The sequence below is a fragment of the Pogona vitticeps genome, chromosome 3 (assembly GCF_051106095.1).
Source record: "Pogona vitticeps strain Pit_001003342236 chromosome 3, PviZW2.1, whole genome shotgun sequence".
Taxonomy (NCBI): Eukaryota; Metazoa; Chordata; class Lepidosauria; order Squamata; family Agamidae; genus Pogona; species Pogona vitticeps.
The window spans coordinates 133,566,108-133,581,691 of NC_135785.1; the positions used below are offsets into that span (position 1 = coordinate 133,566,108).

General features: G+C 36.1%; 2 long non-coding RNA genes across 2 annotated transcripts in view; one reads left to right on the top strand and one right to left on the bottom strand.

Annotated features, from left to right (window-relative positions):
- The first annotated feature begins 8,905 nt into the window (after window positions 1-8,905).
- Window positions 8,906-15,584, top strand: part of LOC144588273 (uncharacterized) — a 115,369-nt gene continuing 108,690 nt past the window's right edge. The window contains exon 1 of the long non-coding RNA XR_013543764.1: window positions 8,906-9,377. This is a non-coding gene — a long non-coding RNA (uncharacterized LOC144588273). The remainder of the gene's footprint in view (window positions 9,378-15,584) is intronic.
- Window positions 9,419-15,584, bottom strand: part of LOC144588274 (uncharacterized) — a 449,425-nt gene continuing 443,259 nt past the window's right edge. The window contains exon 2 of the long non-coding RNA XR_013543765.1: window positions 9,419-11,560. This is a non-coding gene — a long non-coding RNA (uncharacterized LOC144588274). The remainder of the gene's footprint in view (window positions 11,561-15,584) is intronic.

The following is a 15,584-nucleotide window of genomic DNA, read 5'->3' on the forward strand; positions in this document are numbered from 1 at the left end:
GGCAGACCCCAAACTTCAATTGTTTTCAAGCAAGAGTAGTTTTTTATGGCTTTCTTTTGGTATGCATTTCAGTTGAAACCATTTTATCATTTTCTTGGCTGGATGTCTGTCATAAACACTTTTTGTTGTTTAGTCGTTAAATCATGTTCGACTCTTCGTGACCCCATGGACCAGAGCATGCCAGGCCCTCCTGACTTCCACTGCCTCCCAGAATGGGGTCAAATTCATATTGGTAGCTTCGATGACACTGTCCAACCATCTCATCCTCTGTTGTCCCCTTCTCCTCTTGCCTTCACACCGTCCGTCCAATGCTTTTCAATGAGAGAGGAAAAAAATCACCAAAAATTAACGAAGACTCAGAACAACACCAAATTCAGTTTGCATAGGTTTCAGGAGGTGGGCTAACGATTGCAAGCATTTAAAACAGGCTTCAAACAGTTTAAGATACTTTTACAGGAGCGAAAAGGAAGATCGGAAAGGGCACTTTGATCTCCGTTTCCCTTTTAAAGCTCTTTCCGATCTCCCTTTTAGCTCCTGTAAAAGTGTCTTAAACTGTTTGAAGCCTGTTTTAAATGCTTGCAATCGTTAGCCCACCTCCTGAAACCTATGCAAACTTAATTTGGTGTTGTTCTGAGTCTTCGTTAATTTTTGGTGGTTTTTTTCTCTCTCATTGAAAAGCATTGGATGGACGGCAGCTCATTATTACTTTTGCTGTGTTCTGTTCTGGCCTGTAAATTTTCAGTACTCTGACACCCCTCTTAATTTACGTCCGAATGGACATCATACCCAGTTCTTTAGTTATTTCATCATGTCTTTGTGCATTCAAAGGTTTCATCATAATGTCAGCAACATTCTTTTCTGTTTTGCAGTACTGTAGTTCTATTAGCTTTTCTTTTATAGCTTCTCTCACATTATGATACTTAATATCTACATGTTTACTCCTATTTCTCATTTTTTCAGTTACAGCCATCTGTATGCAAGTTGTGTTGTCTTCTAACACCTTTATTGTGTTATGTGTTTCAACCTTTAAATCCTTAATCATCTGCTTATACCAAACTATTTCTGAACATAGAATGCCATTTCTTCATTCTGCCACACCATTTTGGAAGGGTGAATAAGGGCTAGTTTTCCTGTGATATATCCCATTTTCTTGTAACCAACCTTGAAATCTACTTGACATGAATTCTGTGCCCCATCTGTTTAAATTTGCGCCACCTTGTGGCCATAATGTCTTTTAATAAATCTCAACCAATTTCTAAAGTTATTGAACACTTCTGCTTTTGACTTCAAGAGGTAACAAAATGAGTACCTTGAATAATCATCAACTATCACCAGCACACATATTTTGCTTCCCCGAAAGATGGGGCAAAAGGTCCAATAAAGTCTGCATGCACTAGCTGAAAAGGCCTTGTCTGACTAGTTCATTCTTTACTTTTAGGAGACACCTTAGATTTCACCAGTTTACAAATGTTGCACTCTAAATAGTTTTTAGGGAGCCACGAGCAGCGAAAACAGGGGAATCCAGGAGCTCTGGATTCTCCTAGGTTTTACTCTGAGACAGAGCACCCCCACGGAGAAGGAGGGGCGAATTCCCACGGGAGAGTGGGGCTTGTTTGCAAGTGGGGGCTTTGGAACCAACGAATCGCAGATGGCAGTCTGTTTTTTTTGAAGAGTTCCTTTTGTGCAATGCGACCTGTCTCGTGAAGTCGCCATTATGGTGAGTTAGCTGTTCAGAGGGGGAGGCATCGAGATTTATTATCTGACTGCAGAACGAAGATTAATGGACTGCTGTTAAACCACAGCAAGTAATAAGTATAAATCTATTATTGGTAACCTGATGAGAAGGAGGTCTCAAGCGGCATTGTTGATGCCTTGAACACTGAAGTTTTCTTCACATGCCACAGTGCGGAAATGAAACCAACTGCTTTTCTTTTTTCTCCCTTCTGAACCCTCCCCCCAGAGAAACTGGCTTCTTAGAACTCTAAATAACTCCACACAACTCAATCTAAGTGACTCTGTATCAGGCACAAGGCAGTTAATCACCCCATTACAAGACTTTAAGTGTGGATTAGCCAATAAATCACTTGGGGAATTTGAGCAATTAACCTGTTGGTTGCTATGGCCATGGAAGGAGGGGGAGAATCATCATCGGAACTCATGACATATTATCTTAAGGGACTTCTTCAAGAATTCCAACTGAACATCATTAACCACCTTAAGAGGCAATAATTACGAGATTCGAATGGATCTGGACATGACTCTTTCTGCTCAGCAAGGAAAGATTGACAGCAAAGATAAAGAACTTAGACAAATTCTCGGGGAACAGCCTTTGATGCTGGAGAGGGAGGTTGCTTCGCAGTGGGACGGAACCATTATGAAGCAGCTGCTGTCGTTGGAGACAGACGAGGGGAAACCAGAGAGAGCATTCCTTTTTTTCAAAAGATGCCAAAAAAGATGAAAGGGGGGCGGGGAAGGGAGAATGTATATCAAGACTGTTTTGGTAAGAGGAAATGTAAAGAGAGGGAACTGGGCAAAGCTGCGGGCAGAACTTCACAATCAGGGATCATACATTACCTTACTCCAAAATCATATCACTGACTGTATTGGGGGGAAATCAGTTAATCATTTTGAGGATGTTTTGGAGAAATATTATAGATGGCATTTCAAAACTGGAAAATACTCAATATAATACTCTGTATAATGTTGACAAATTAAAAGGCCAATCCCAGTTTCATGACACTGGAGTTGATAAATAAAAATTAGAAAGGAGGAAGTTACTTGCTGAACAAATAACAGAAATCAATTGATTGAAGATATATAAGCAAATTCAGCCAGATATGAAATTTGAGGCTAGACGATGATGAATAATAATATTAGGTGTTTTGTTTGGAGGCACGTATATGGGAATATCAAATATGTGTGAACTATAAGAGTGCTTAGGCTTACAAGATTAAATACACAGTCTTTTGTATATAAAAATGGAGATCATCGTGGAAGGAATAGGCCTGTGTGGATATTATGGTAGATAAGTAATTTTTAAGAGGAAATGAGAAATGTTTATGATGAGAGTCAGATGGATGGAATGCAGATGAGGGAATTTATAATATCTTTTTTTGTAGAGTTAGGATGTTTAGACACTCTATTAGATATATAAAATAGGGATGTGGAATATAGCATGTGCAGATGCACATGGATACATTATTTCTGTAGTCAGAAGTTTATATAATAGTTAAGCTGGTATGGGAAATGCCTCCCCACTGTATGTTTTGCTAGTCTTGTATGTTTTGTTAGTTTCTTTGTGTCATTGTTTTGTAGGTATTTCTGGTTTGTTTTTTTGTTCTTTGTTGTATTTGTCTTTGTAGGTATGTATGTCACAAAAAATAATAAAATGTTTTAAAAAATAAATAGTTTTTACACTCCTTTAATTGAACACCTTTTGCCATTGTTTGCACTTTCTGAAGTGTCCTGAAGTTCACATGACCTAATCTCCTGTGTAATAAATGTGAACACTGGCCATGTTGTGCTGTGTTTCTACCAATTGTGTGTGTGTCATTTTACTTTTTACTTTTGGAGTGGTCTTCACACGACCAGATAGGCGGGATATAAAATAAATAAATAAATAAATAAATAAATAAATAAATAAATAAATAAATAAATAAATAAATAAATAAATAAATAAATAAATAAATAAATAAATACAAATTATTTTCTTGTTTTGCCCTTACACAAACATAATTTCCTTTCTTAATTTTACATTTGCCATTTTCAAATGTTATCGCATAGCCTTGCTTATCTAATGCAGATATACTCAGTATATTGCAATCCAGCTGTGGAACATAAAGCACACTTTCAAGTTTCTGTCCCAAAGCTGGTATAAAGACTGTCCCTTCAGCAGCAACTTTTAATTTCTATCTGTTGTCCAGGCTCATACTTCATTGCTCCGATGCACCTAAAGAAGAAAATAAATCTTGCTCATTAGTTAAATGTACTACAGCATCACTATCAATTATCCAAGCTCACTGACAAGCTTGCAGAGTGTCCTTGGGCTTATCTCTTTTTGATTGAACAAAAGAAATCCTCCCCTTTCACTTTTCGCTTCTGCTGCTTCTGCTACTGGCTTCTTGGCTGCATCTGTTGCTGGCTTTTACACAGTCTCTGAGAAGATGTTGCTCAGCTCCACAGCCATAACAGCGTCTCATGGTCATGGCATGCTGATCTCCCCTCCTAAGAGCTGTTTCCTTGTCATGTGTGCTGTAATCTGTCTTCTGCCTCAAGCCGTTCCGGTTCCTTCGATGCAGGCTGTCTGTTTTCTCTCTGCTATCTAATCTCTCATTCCGACGCTGTTCCTCCTGCAGCAATCGGCCCGTCAAGTATTCCAGAGTCAAATTTGCATCAGGCATTGACTCTAAGCTCGTAACTAGAGTATCATATTCATCAGATAAACTACTTAGAATCAGATAAACTTTGTGGTCTTCTGCAAACTGGATTCCCCTTTGCTGTAGCTCATTAAATAGGCTTTTAATTTTTTGTAAATATCCAGACACGCTCTGACCGGGCTGTAATCTACATCTGTAGAGTTTCCTAGTTAAAGACACTTTAGAGCCTGCCATGTCTCTCACATAAATCCTTTTGAGACAGTCCCAAACTACTTTCACCGTAGTTAAGTCTTGCACATGGACTAGCTGGCTGTCTTCTAAACAAAGTATCAGTGTACTCAAAGCTTTTTCATTAATTTTCTCTTCCTCCTCATTAAAACCTGGCAGGGGGTTGGCAACAATTTGCCATAATTCTTCCCTCAACAGCATCTCTGCTTTCATGGACCAGGTCTGGTAATTACAGTAATTTAACTTCGTTAAAGGAAAACCTTTTCCCATACGCCTCCAAATTGCCTGCTCTTCTATCAGTCCTCTTTCTTTCCCCTCCTGGGCTCCTAACGGCAGAACTGCTCTCTTCCAGGACCTCTATCTCTTCCTCCATTCACAGCAGTGGCACCCTCTGGTACTCACCAAGGATCTTCTCACTAGGCAGTCTGTGCAGGGCGCGTCGCTGGGCCCATGACCTTTGTTACTGTGAACCCGCAAAAATCCAGCAGAGTTAAGTTTTTTTCAGGTCCAGAAGGCAAAATAAATCACTCAGACACGTTCAGCTTCCTCCAGCATGATACGTGTATTTACAGCATATATACAAGTGTAGAAAGTGGCAGCATGACAGCATGGCATCATCAAATGAAGGTGGTGGGACATGTTCTCTGTATAGTTCATATATATATACAGTTGTGCCTTTGCCCTTATCCAATCACAGCGGGTGTTGCATCATCCAAGGCACCACCTCTCCAGAGTCACTGTGACTCAGTAAATTACACACCTGTATAACATGGCAGCTCATTATTACTTTTGCTCTGTTCTGTTCTGTTCTGTTCTGTTCTGTTCAGGCCTGTAAATTTTCAATACTCTGACATGATTGCACTTTCATCAGCATTTGTTAGCAATTTGAACTAAGTTTCAGCTTATCTGAAAGTATGAATTTTCTTTTAGAGCTGCATGTCATGAATATTGTTCCAGCGATGCTTCTGATATCATGCTTACTGCTGGGGTATAGTGCAAAAATATTTTCCCTTTGATTAGCAGTTGCATCATGCACATTAAAACTGTAAATGCACATTAAAGGTTTACAAATAACTTAGGAGACACTGGATTTAGGGAGAAGTTGGACTCCCTTCCCCAACAGCTGTTCATATTTCAGTTTTCTGATCTCCTCCTATCCACATCCTAAGGCCATCACGGAAGGTCCCATAATGTAGTTTGTGTGCATAATCATCAATGATTTATAAAATCCCACACCTGTGCAACACCACCCCCAGCTCTGTATAGCAACTTTAACAACTTGATTCTGGGCTTCTGCATTAATCTTTAAAGGCCTGTTCACAGTGTGAAATTTAGTGCAATCTATTTTAACTCAAGGACATATCTGCAAAGGTAAAACAAAGAGCTATTTTGACTATCAGTGAATCCTCCCAAAATATCCTAGCCCTGTGCTGGAAAGAGCCAGACCATCTCCTTCCTACAGAAGAAATCACTGCTATATTTAGGAAGCATGTACACAAACCATGGGTCTACAGAAGAGACTTAATTTACATCATGATTAGAAAATAACCATAAGCAAATATTTTAAAGGCTATTGATTTCATTTTGACTTAAATTTGCAGAATTCAGTGAATGGACTCTGTCTAGAGGGGCAGGGTAGAAATCAAATAAATAATAAATAATAAATGAAGAACGGTGGCCAGAGTCCATGTCATTTAGAGGAAGGGCTCCCTTTCATAACTTGTTCATACAGCCAACAAATACTTGGGCTGGTTCAAAATAGAAAAGATCACATTCTCCCCCCTTTTTTACTATGATAGAAATATGTAAGATCCATTTAGGGGGTCAGGAGCCAATATTTGTGTATAGAGGAGAGACTCAGAGTAGCTTTTGAATGTGAGGAGAGTTTTCCCACCATTCTTTCATCCTGTCGCTTTTCATGCTCTTTGGCTCATGTGAATGAAAATTCAATTATCATTCTGGATTATAAGCATATTGTTAATAACCCTGAACATGTTAATAACTTTGTTCAGGGAGGTGGTGGGTAGAAGAAAAAGAAAGAGATAAATAATATAAAAGATTGGACTGGGTAGCATTAAAGCTACCTAGCAGTTTGCACCGTATGTGCAATACTCATGATTTGTGAGAATGCCCAGATTTTCCCTAGTTTAAATTGTTTTAAACAGAGATTAAAGAATTTGTGGGAAGGTCTAATAATAATTAACTGAGTATCTTATACAGAATAGATAACTGGAACCTCCAAGTTCAGAGGCAGTTTATATTTGAAAAACATAAGCATGATTGGTTAAGTAATACTGAGTAAATAACAGCTGACAGATGAATCCTGGGAGTTATAACTCCAGAACATAATTTAGTGAGCTGTGATTTCTTTCCTCTGATCCACCCATAGTTATAAACAGAGCGGACAATGGTGGTGCCACAGTTATACAAAATACCTGTGACTATAACCAGGAAATTCTTAGACAATTTTCAGACACAACAGTATATGAACCATGCGTATATGACCCCCACTAATAAAATCATTAAAGAAATTAAAATTACTAGAGGAGGGTCTGCATTGCATTAGTGATACTAAATACAAATTTCTGCCTACCAATAACTCCAGAATACCGAGTTTTTATACCTTACCCAAAATTCAAAAAGCAAATAAAACAGTGTCAGGAAGACCCATATTCTCAGGATGCAATTAAGTTCTTGAGCCCCCATCCAAGATTATTCATCATTTTTGAAACTATTTATATCAGAAATACCTTCATATATTCAGGATTCTAGCGATATGATTGATAAATTTGAGGTGGTTACAATACAAGAAAAAGATACATTAGTTATGATGGATATAAGAAAATTATACACCAATATATCTCAGGAAGAAGTCTTAAGAATTTTAAGAATTACTTGAGACAAAAGAGCAGAGAGACATCTACCAAACTTCTTCCTGTATTCACTAACTGAGATGGTCTTAAAAAGGGATTATTTTAAATTTAATAACAAATTCTATTGGCAAATAAAAGGAGTGTGCCATGGCCCTGGAAGCAACCAACCTATATATGCAGTCCTTTGAAAATAAGATATATTCTGGAAACCACCTCTTTGAAGATAATTTAATCAAATGGTTTAGAATACACAGATAATGTCTTTGTGATTTGGAGGGGCCCAGAGAGTTTATTAGAACAATTCTTTTGATGGCTTAATACTCTGGACAGCAATAGCAAATATGACACTATAAATATGATGAGATAGATACCTTTCCTAGATCTCATTATCAAGAAGGAATCAGGGAAGCTGTACACAAAGGTATTTAGAAAACCAACAGATTGTAACACCTATTTGAGGTTTGGTAGCTCCCATCTTAGATCTCTATGTCAAAATCTCCCATATGGTTAGTTTTTGAAGATGAAAAGGAACTGCACCAAGAGGAAGGACTTTGAGCAGAAATCTCTAATATTGAGAAACCATTTCAGGGATAGAGGTTACCCACGTAAGGTCATAGATAATAGTTTTGCTAAGGCCATTAATACCAGACATAGTGATCTTCTAAATAAACAAACAAAAGAACCTACAAAACATGTTAACTCAGTTCTAGCATATGATCATGTCACTAGCAAAGTACAGAAATGTATAAAGAGGCATTGGCATATCTTAAGAAGTATAGAAGGGTTTCAGGAGGGGTTATAGGTATCATTTAAAAGAACAAGAAATCTAGGGGATATGTTATTAAAAAGTGAATTTAAAGATATATTACCACTGCTAATCCTGAGCACTTTACCTGGTTCTTCCCTTCCCACAGGACACCATCCCTGTGAATGTTGTGCCCATTGTACAAATACTTGTCATATGACCGGATTTAAGATCCACAGAATGGCAAGGTATACATCCTAAAGAAATTTACGAACTGCAATACTAAGGGAGTGATCTATGCTGTAAGTTGTCACAGTAAATTGTGCATAAGGTAGATCTCTAGACATCTTAAGACATGGATAGGAAAACATGTGAATAATTTAAGAAATTGAAGACTGGGTAGTCTTCTTGTCAGCCACTTCACAGAATAAGAGATTTGATATTCTGGGTCATAGATATGGTTCCTGTCAAGTATGAGAGGTCCTTATTGAAAAAGAAAATTGACTGAATATTGAGGTTGAACACTTTAGACTGAATATTGAGGTTGAACACTTTTGGGCTAAATGAAGAAAAAGATTTCTTGCCCTTACTCTAGCACTCTAACATATCCCCCACTGCCTCGCTGATTATCTAACTGTCCTTGACTCATCTGCCAGCTGAGAATAAGTAGATATGTGTTTTTAAACTATTTCTGTGTTTGTTAGAATGGGTTTTGTAGTCATAAGATTGTCTTAATGGCATCCATATTGATTTTAGGTCTGTGTCTGTAGTAAGGAAATTTTACATGCTGTTTTCAACTACATAGTTCTCCATCTTATCTAGTTGCTAAGATGAGCTGGAGAGCTGAATTCCTTGTAGTCATAACAAATCCTTGCACCTGCAAGATAACAACTGAATTTCTCATGAGAACTTGAGGCGGGACAAGATACTTGTTCCTTGTTCCTAATTGGTCTTCCTGTGGAGGAAGAAGGAGGGGGGAAGAGTTGTAAAATGGAGTTTGACTGAGAAAGACAGGTAGGAGAAGAGAGAGACATGCAGTTTTTCCCAAAATGGATTATAACTTTTGAATGGAGCCTTTTTGCCAACATGGACTTTTGGATACAACTGGACTCTAACCTTTTCTGATGGACTATGGACTATGGAGTCACTGGATATGTAAGAAAGTCAACACCTATGCATAATTCTAGCTTAGTATGTTTTTCTTGTGTTATTTTTCTTTTTTAGCTATTTCAGATCTTGCGGTGCCTATGAGATTTGCAATTAATTCTTTATATTGTAGTTTCTCATTTCCCCCCGTGAATAATGAAAATAACAATAATGTTTCATTAATCTCTATTTTTTGATTAGTCATTGTTTCTATCCATTAAATTACCTCCAGCCAAAGAGTTTCTATTTTGGGGCAAGAGATCCACATATGTTCCAGAGTTCCCTTTTGTCTGCAGTTCCTCCAACATTTATATCTTTATTAATTCTGTGTAGATTTGTAGGGCATAGATGCCATCAGTGCACTACCTTTAGAACCGTTTCTTTTGCACTTGCTGAAATAGATTTATATGGATATTTTTTCCAGATTCCTGTCCAAGTTTCTTCAGGTATATTAATATTTAAATTTGTTTCCCACACTGTTTTAGATCCTCCACCTTTTCCATATTCTTTTTCAATAATACTTTTATATATTAGTGAGGTTAATCCTTTCTTTTTATTTTTATCTTTTTGTATACAATATTGTTCGAATTCGGTTAATGTTCTTAGAAGACCAGTTTTTTGTTGTAAGTGAGTAGCGAAACTTCTTATTTGTTTTATTTGTAGCCAATTGCTTTTTATTTGCTTTGTTTTCTCCTCTATTTGTCTGATAGTGAGTGGTTCCCCTGACTCGAATAAGTCATTAATTCTATATATTCCAATTTGCTTCCATTCCTTAAATTGTGCATATTTTTCTTTAGACTTAAAATCTGGGTGATCCATGAGGGGACATAAAGGGGATACTGGGGGGGCCAATGTTTTACTATGTTTTCTCCATATCCTTAATGTTTCAGAAATGAATGGGTTCTGTATTTGTTCTCCTTTTCCAATTATTTTTGTAGTATAAATATACTTGTTTACTATGTCCATTTTCATTTCACTTTCCATTTTAACCCAGTCTGAATTTTTACAAGTCTCGTCAATTTGTATAAGTTTAATAATTTGGTTTATTTGCAAAGCTTCATAGTATTTTAGGAGCTGTGGTATTCCTAATCCTCCCTTTTGATCCTGTCTATATTTGACGCTATTTATAAATCTTATCTTCTTTCCCTTTCCTGCAATAAAATTTTCTAGCTTTCCTTGCCATAGTTTTACTTTTTTTGTATCTGGCTGTAATGGGATATTTTGGAATAGAAATTGAAATTTTGGTAATATATAAGATTTAATCAGAGCAATTCTCCCCAGCATTGATAAGTTCAAATTGACCCATTTTGTCATTTTTTCTTTTGCAAATTTAAATAGATTTTTATAATTTCTGTAGATTAATTGATTAAGATTTTTTTGTTACCCATATTCCTAAGTATTTAAAACTTGAATAACATAACTCTAAATGAGATGCATCTCTAATTTCATTTTGTTCCCTAATAGGGATATTTAAACATAATAATTTAGATTTTTGGAAATTAACTTTTAAACCTGTATATTGACTATACTCCTCTAATATTTCTTTTAAATGTTCTATTCTTTTTAATGGGTCCTCCAAAAAAAGAAGCATATCATCTGCATATAAGTTTATTTTGTGTTGTCTATTTTTTGTGGACAGTCCTCTAATGTTTTCACTTTCTCTTATTTTTGTCGCAAGAGGTTCTATTATTAATGCAAATAGGATTGGAGACAAGGGATCGCCTTGTCTAGTTCCCCTAAATAATGTACATTTTTCAGATTCCAATCCGTTAATAAGTACCGTAGCACCTGCTCCTATATATAATTCCTTTAAAACTTTAATAAAGTTTTTACCCATGTTCATTTTTTCCAACAGATCAAACATGAATTTCCATTCCACCCAGTCAAAGGCCTTAAGAGCATCCAGTGAGAGTATTGCCATCTTCTTTTTTTCTTTATTGGCTGTGTATATAATATTCAATACTCTCCGGATAGCATCATGCATTTGTCTTCCTGGCATAAACCCATATTGGTCTTTATGAACATATTAAGTTACAAAACTACTTAATCTTTGTGCCAATATTGTTGAAAAAAAAAATTGATCTTGATTTTGCAGTGTTATAGGTCTGTAAGATGAAGGAAACATTGGTCTTTTTCTGGTTTCAATATAGTTATTATTCTGGCCGTATGCCATGACTCTGGTATTTTGTCACCTCCCAAAATTGAGTTAAATAGCTTTAGAAGATGTTCTATGACATCTTCTTCCCATACTTTATAGAAATCAGCTGTGAATCCATCATAGCCTGGTGCTTTTCCTTTCTTAAGTTTTTTGATAACTGAATTTATCTCATTTTTTTGTTATTGGGCTATTTAAATAGTCTTTATGTTCCTCTAAAATTTGGTTTATTGGTAATGTTTGTATAAATTTTTTAGTATTTATGTCCGGTGTTACTTCTGATTTATATAAATCTTTATAATATTCCATGAATGTAGAGAGTATTTGTTGCTGCGAATTTACCATTATTCCTTCCTTTGTTTTTAATGAAAGAATTGTTCTTTTTGCTGCCCTCTTTTTAACTGCATGTGATAGCAGTTTAGTGTTTTTATTTCCATGTTCATAATATTCTCTCTTTAAGTAGTTCATAGCTGTATGAACCTTTGCAGTATCCAATGCTTCTAACTCTGCTCTAGTTTTTGTTAATTCATTAAGTATATTCTTGGTTCCTAGTTGTTTATGTTGTTCTGTTAATTTTTTTATTTTACTTTCTAATTGTTCTTGGAGCTTATTTCGTTCTTTCTTTATTCTAGAGGTTTCCATAATAAAAATTCCTCTTAGGTAGGCTTTTAGGGCATCCCATAGCAATGCTGATTTTATTTCTGCAGTATCATTCATTTCATAAAATTTTTTAATTTATTTCTTTATTTTTCCAATTATTTCTATATTTAAACACACATTAGGGCTCAATCTCCAAATTCTAGATTTACTCCTTACTTCATTAACCCAAGAAAGTTTTAATGGTGCATGATCAGAGGCTATTTCAGGGGCAAACTGTATTTTGTCCAGATTTGGGGCCAAAGTCTCTGATATAAGAAAGTGATCAATTCTTGAATAAGTACAATATCTTTTAGAAAAATATGTATATTCTCTCACTTTAGGGTAAACCCTAAAATTTCTCTTGAATGCCTCCATTGTTGGAGCACTCGCCATTTCTCAAGGTAATTGGTTGCATTACTGTACTGCTCTAACAGTTAGGAACAGTTAGGAAGTTAAGAAGTTTTTGATGAAGTCACCATCCTAGTCTATTTCAGCTTGAAAAACATTAGCACAATGGATTTAAATCCCATGTTTCAACTGTGTGAGATGGTGATTCCTCTGCTTCTCCACATATGCATTTCATCCTGCCCAGACCTTCTGAGAATCAAGTATATAGTACTTAAGTGTAAATGTTTTTATTAAGATTTCTGTCTTATGCTGCTGTTTAATGTAATGGATGAAACCACTGTTATTACAGTGTGGTTCAAAGAATACAGTACAGTCCCTCTGCAGCTTAGGAACTCCAGAAACACACTGGAGCACTGTCTATGTTCTAGCATCAGAGTGAAACTGAGCATGTATGATGTCTTTGCTATGATAGATTAGGGAAAAATCATTAGAAATTTTGAATTGCTTGCCAGAAATTCCTTAGGCCTGTAAAGGGAAACCTTCCAGAACAGATCTTAATGAAGTGTATCAGTCATTTCCCCCACAACTGATATAAATATATCATTATATATCTTTATATATCATTATATGTATCAGTAAAAACCTGAGAAAAACTGTCAGTTTTTAGCTTTTATCTTGTCATATCTTGGTTATTACTAGATTGGTTCAAAATATGAGGAAGGAAAGAGAGCATGTGTACTACACACCAGGCAAAGCAAAATATCTTTCAAACATTTTCATCTGTCTTCAGACTATTGCTATCCATAGCCCCAGTTTCTTATTTTACTTAGTTTCTTATTTTACTTCCCAAACAAAATAGATTGTTATTGATTGTCACTATTATTTATTATGAAATTACTTCAATTTAGTTTAGTAAAGCACACATTAAAAACAAAACAAAACAAGAACTAGCAACAAAGACAAGAACTAGAAATGATAAATAATTCATAGCAACCCCCAAATTCATTTTAATAATAAAACACAATAACAATGAAAATGGAAAGCTAAGAACTTGAATGGTTATGTGTTGTAATATGCATACTATCTGCCTTGGTGCGGGCATTGTGTTCAGATTATCAGCAGAAATAAATATTTGTGACATATGCTTCTTAACAAAGAGCCACTTGGTCATCTTTAATTAGGCTGTTTATAACTTAGAAGAGGTTAGTTGATTAGCTTAATCACACCACACCTCATAATGATATTTTTGAAGCAAAAAAAAAGTTTATTAAATGGAAGATACAATGTGACAAATAAGTAAGCGATAATTTGTGGAAATCTATTCCGTGAACAGTTTTGGGGAATTAAAAAGCTATGTTTTCCTTTGAGGCTACAACAGATAATTACTTAGCTCTACATTTAGTATCATTTTAATTTATTGCTGTCTCAATTAAATGACCCAAGATAATATAAATGTTGTATTCTGAATTAGCCTAAACTGAGAAGAATCTCATTTGCTGCATCTTAAGAGACTTTCAGGAAAACAGATATTTTGTGTTCAAATGTCTGTGTGTGTTTTATTTCACTTAATAAGGCAGCTTAGAAATGCAGTTAGAGACAATATTCATTATGAAGAAAGAAACAGTGGATTTTGATGTAGTCCTGCACAGTAAAGGAACTTAACACCAACCAAAAACTTGGGGGTCTAAATGATACCGGAGCAGAATCAAACTACATTTTAGTATAACTCTTAGCAGAGAAAACACAGGTCTCAGAGAAACTAGGCCCAGGAACATTCACACATAGCTCAGGCAAATAGAGGAACATTCACACTTTCGTTTTGCCCATCCTCCTTTTGATCTGGCAGATGACCTGTCCTGGAATGCAGGCAAGAGGAAACCAGCCATGACAGGCCAAAACATTCACACCAGGGAGCCGGAGAGTGAAGGGCATATATCAGGGCCCAGGAAAGAAACACATAAACATACCAAAAAAATAAGATTCTTTCCGCAGACATTCAGATGCATCTTGGGCATAGGCCATGGACACAGGAGCACACAATCTGCATATCTATAGGGAACCAATAGATCAGCATAGTTGGCATAATTACCCAATGAGGGACTGGATCCAAACTTGGGGTACAAATGACCAATAGAATTGTAATACTTTTATGACTCTTTGTCTGTATCATTATAAAATATATGTACACTATATTTTCAGGGTCTTCTCTGCTTTTACGAGAAGTCCCAGCTGACCTTTTATTTGCTGCTATTCAAATAAAATTGGGTCTTTGGTTCAGCTGTTTCTATGCCTGATTCCTTGTCAGAGAATCTTAGAATCCAGGTTTGGCTACCAATAGCTTTCCTACCAATAGCTTGGTAGGAAACTGACTCGAGAAATATGGATTTTTTTAAAAAAATATTAAAGTACCACTGTTATTAACATGGAGGTTAGCATAACCTTAGCACTAAGTTCACATAACTTGCAACCTACCAATCTGAATGCAGCTTGCAAGCCATGGATGTCAACTCACTTGAAGCTCAGTATACCTGCTGGTACTGCTATCTCCATGGGCTTCTAAAAACAGAGGGATCATCACTATTATTCTGACAACTAATGTGGTTCACTGGTTCATGCAAGCCTGGAAAGACCTAGACTTTAATTTCTACTAAACAGAAGGGTTGATTGATGATACTGAGCCCAAAGCACTCTTTCAAGATAACCTACCTCACCAAATCATATTGAGCATAGAACAGAAGTTGAGAGTAGAACTGTACAGACAACTTGAGATCCTTAGACAAAGGATGGGATAAAAATATAGTAAATAAATTAATTATAGTACAAATGTTTATAACAAAAATGGAAACAAAAGACTTAACAGATCTATTTCAGTGTGAGCTTTTGTAGATTACAATTGACTTCCACAGACTCATGGAGCAAAATACAGGTCTGAGGAAGTGTCTGCTGTCCTCTGAAGATGCTGGCCACAGAGACTGGCGAAACATTAGGAAAAACCACTTTCAGAACACGGCCAAGAAGCCCGAAAAACCCACAACAACCATTAGATCCCGGCCGTGAAAGCCTTCGCGAATACA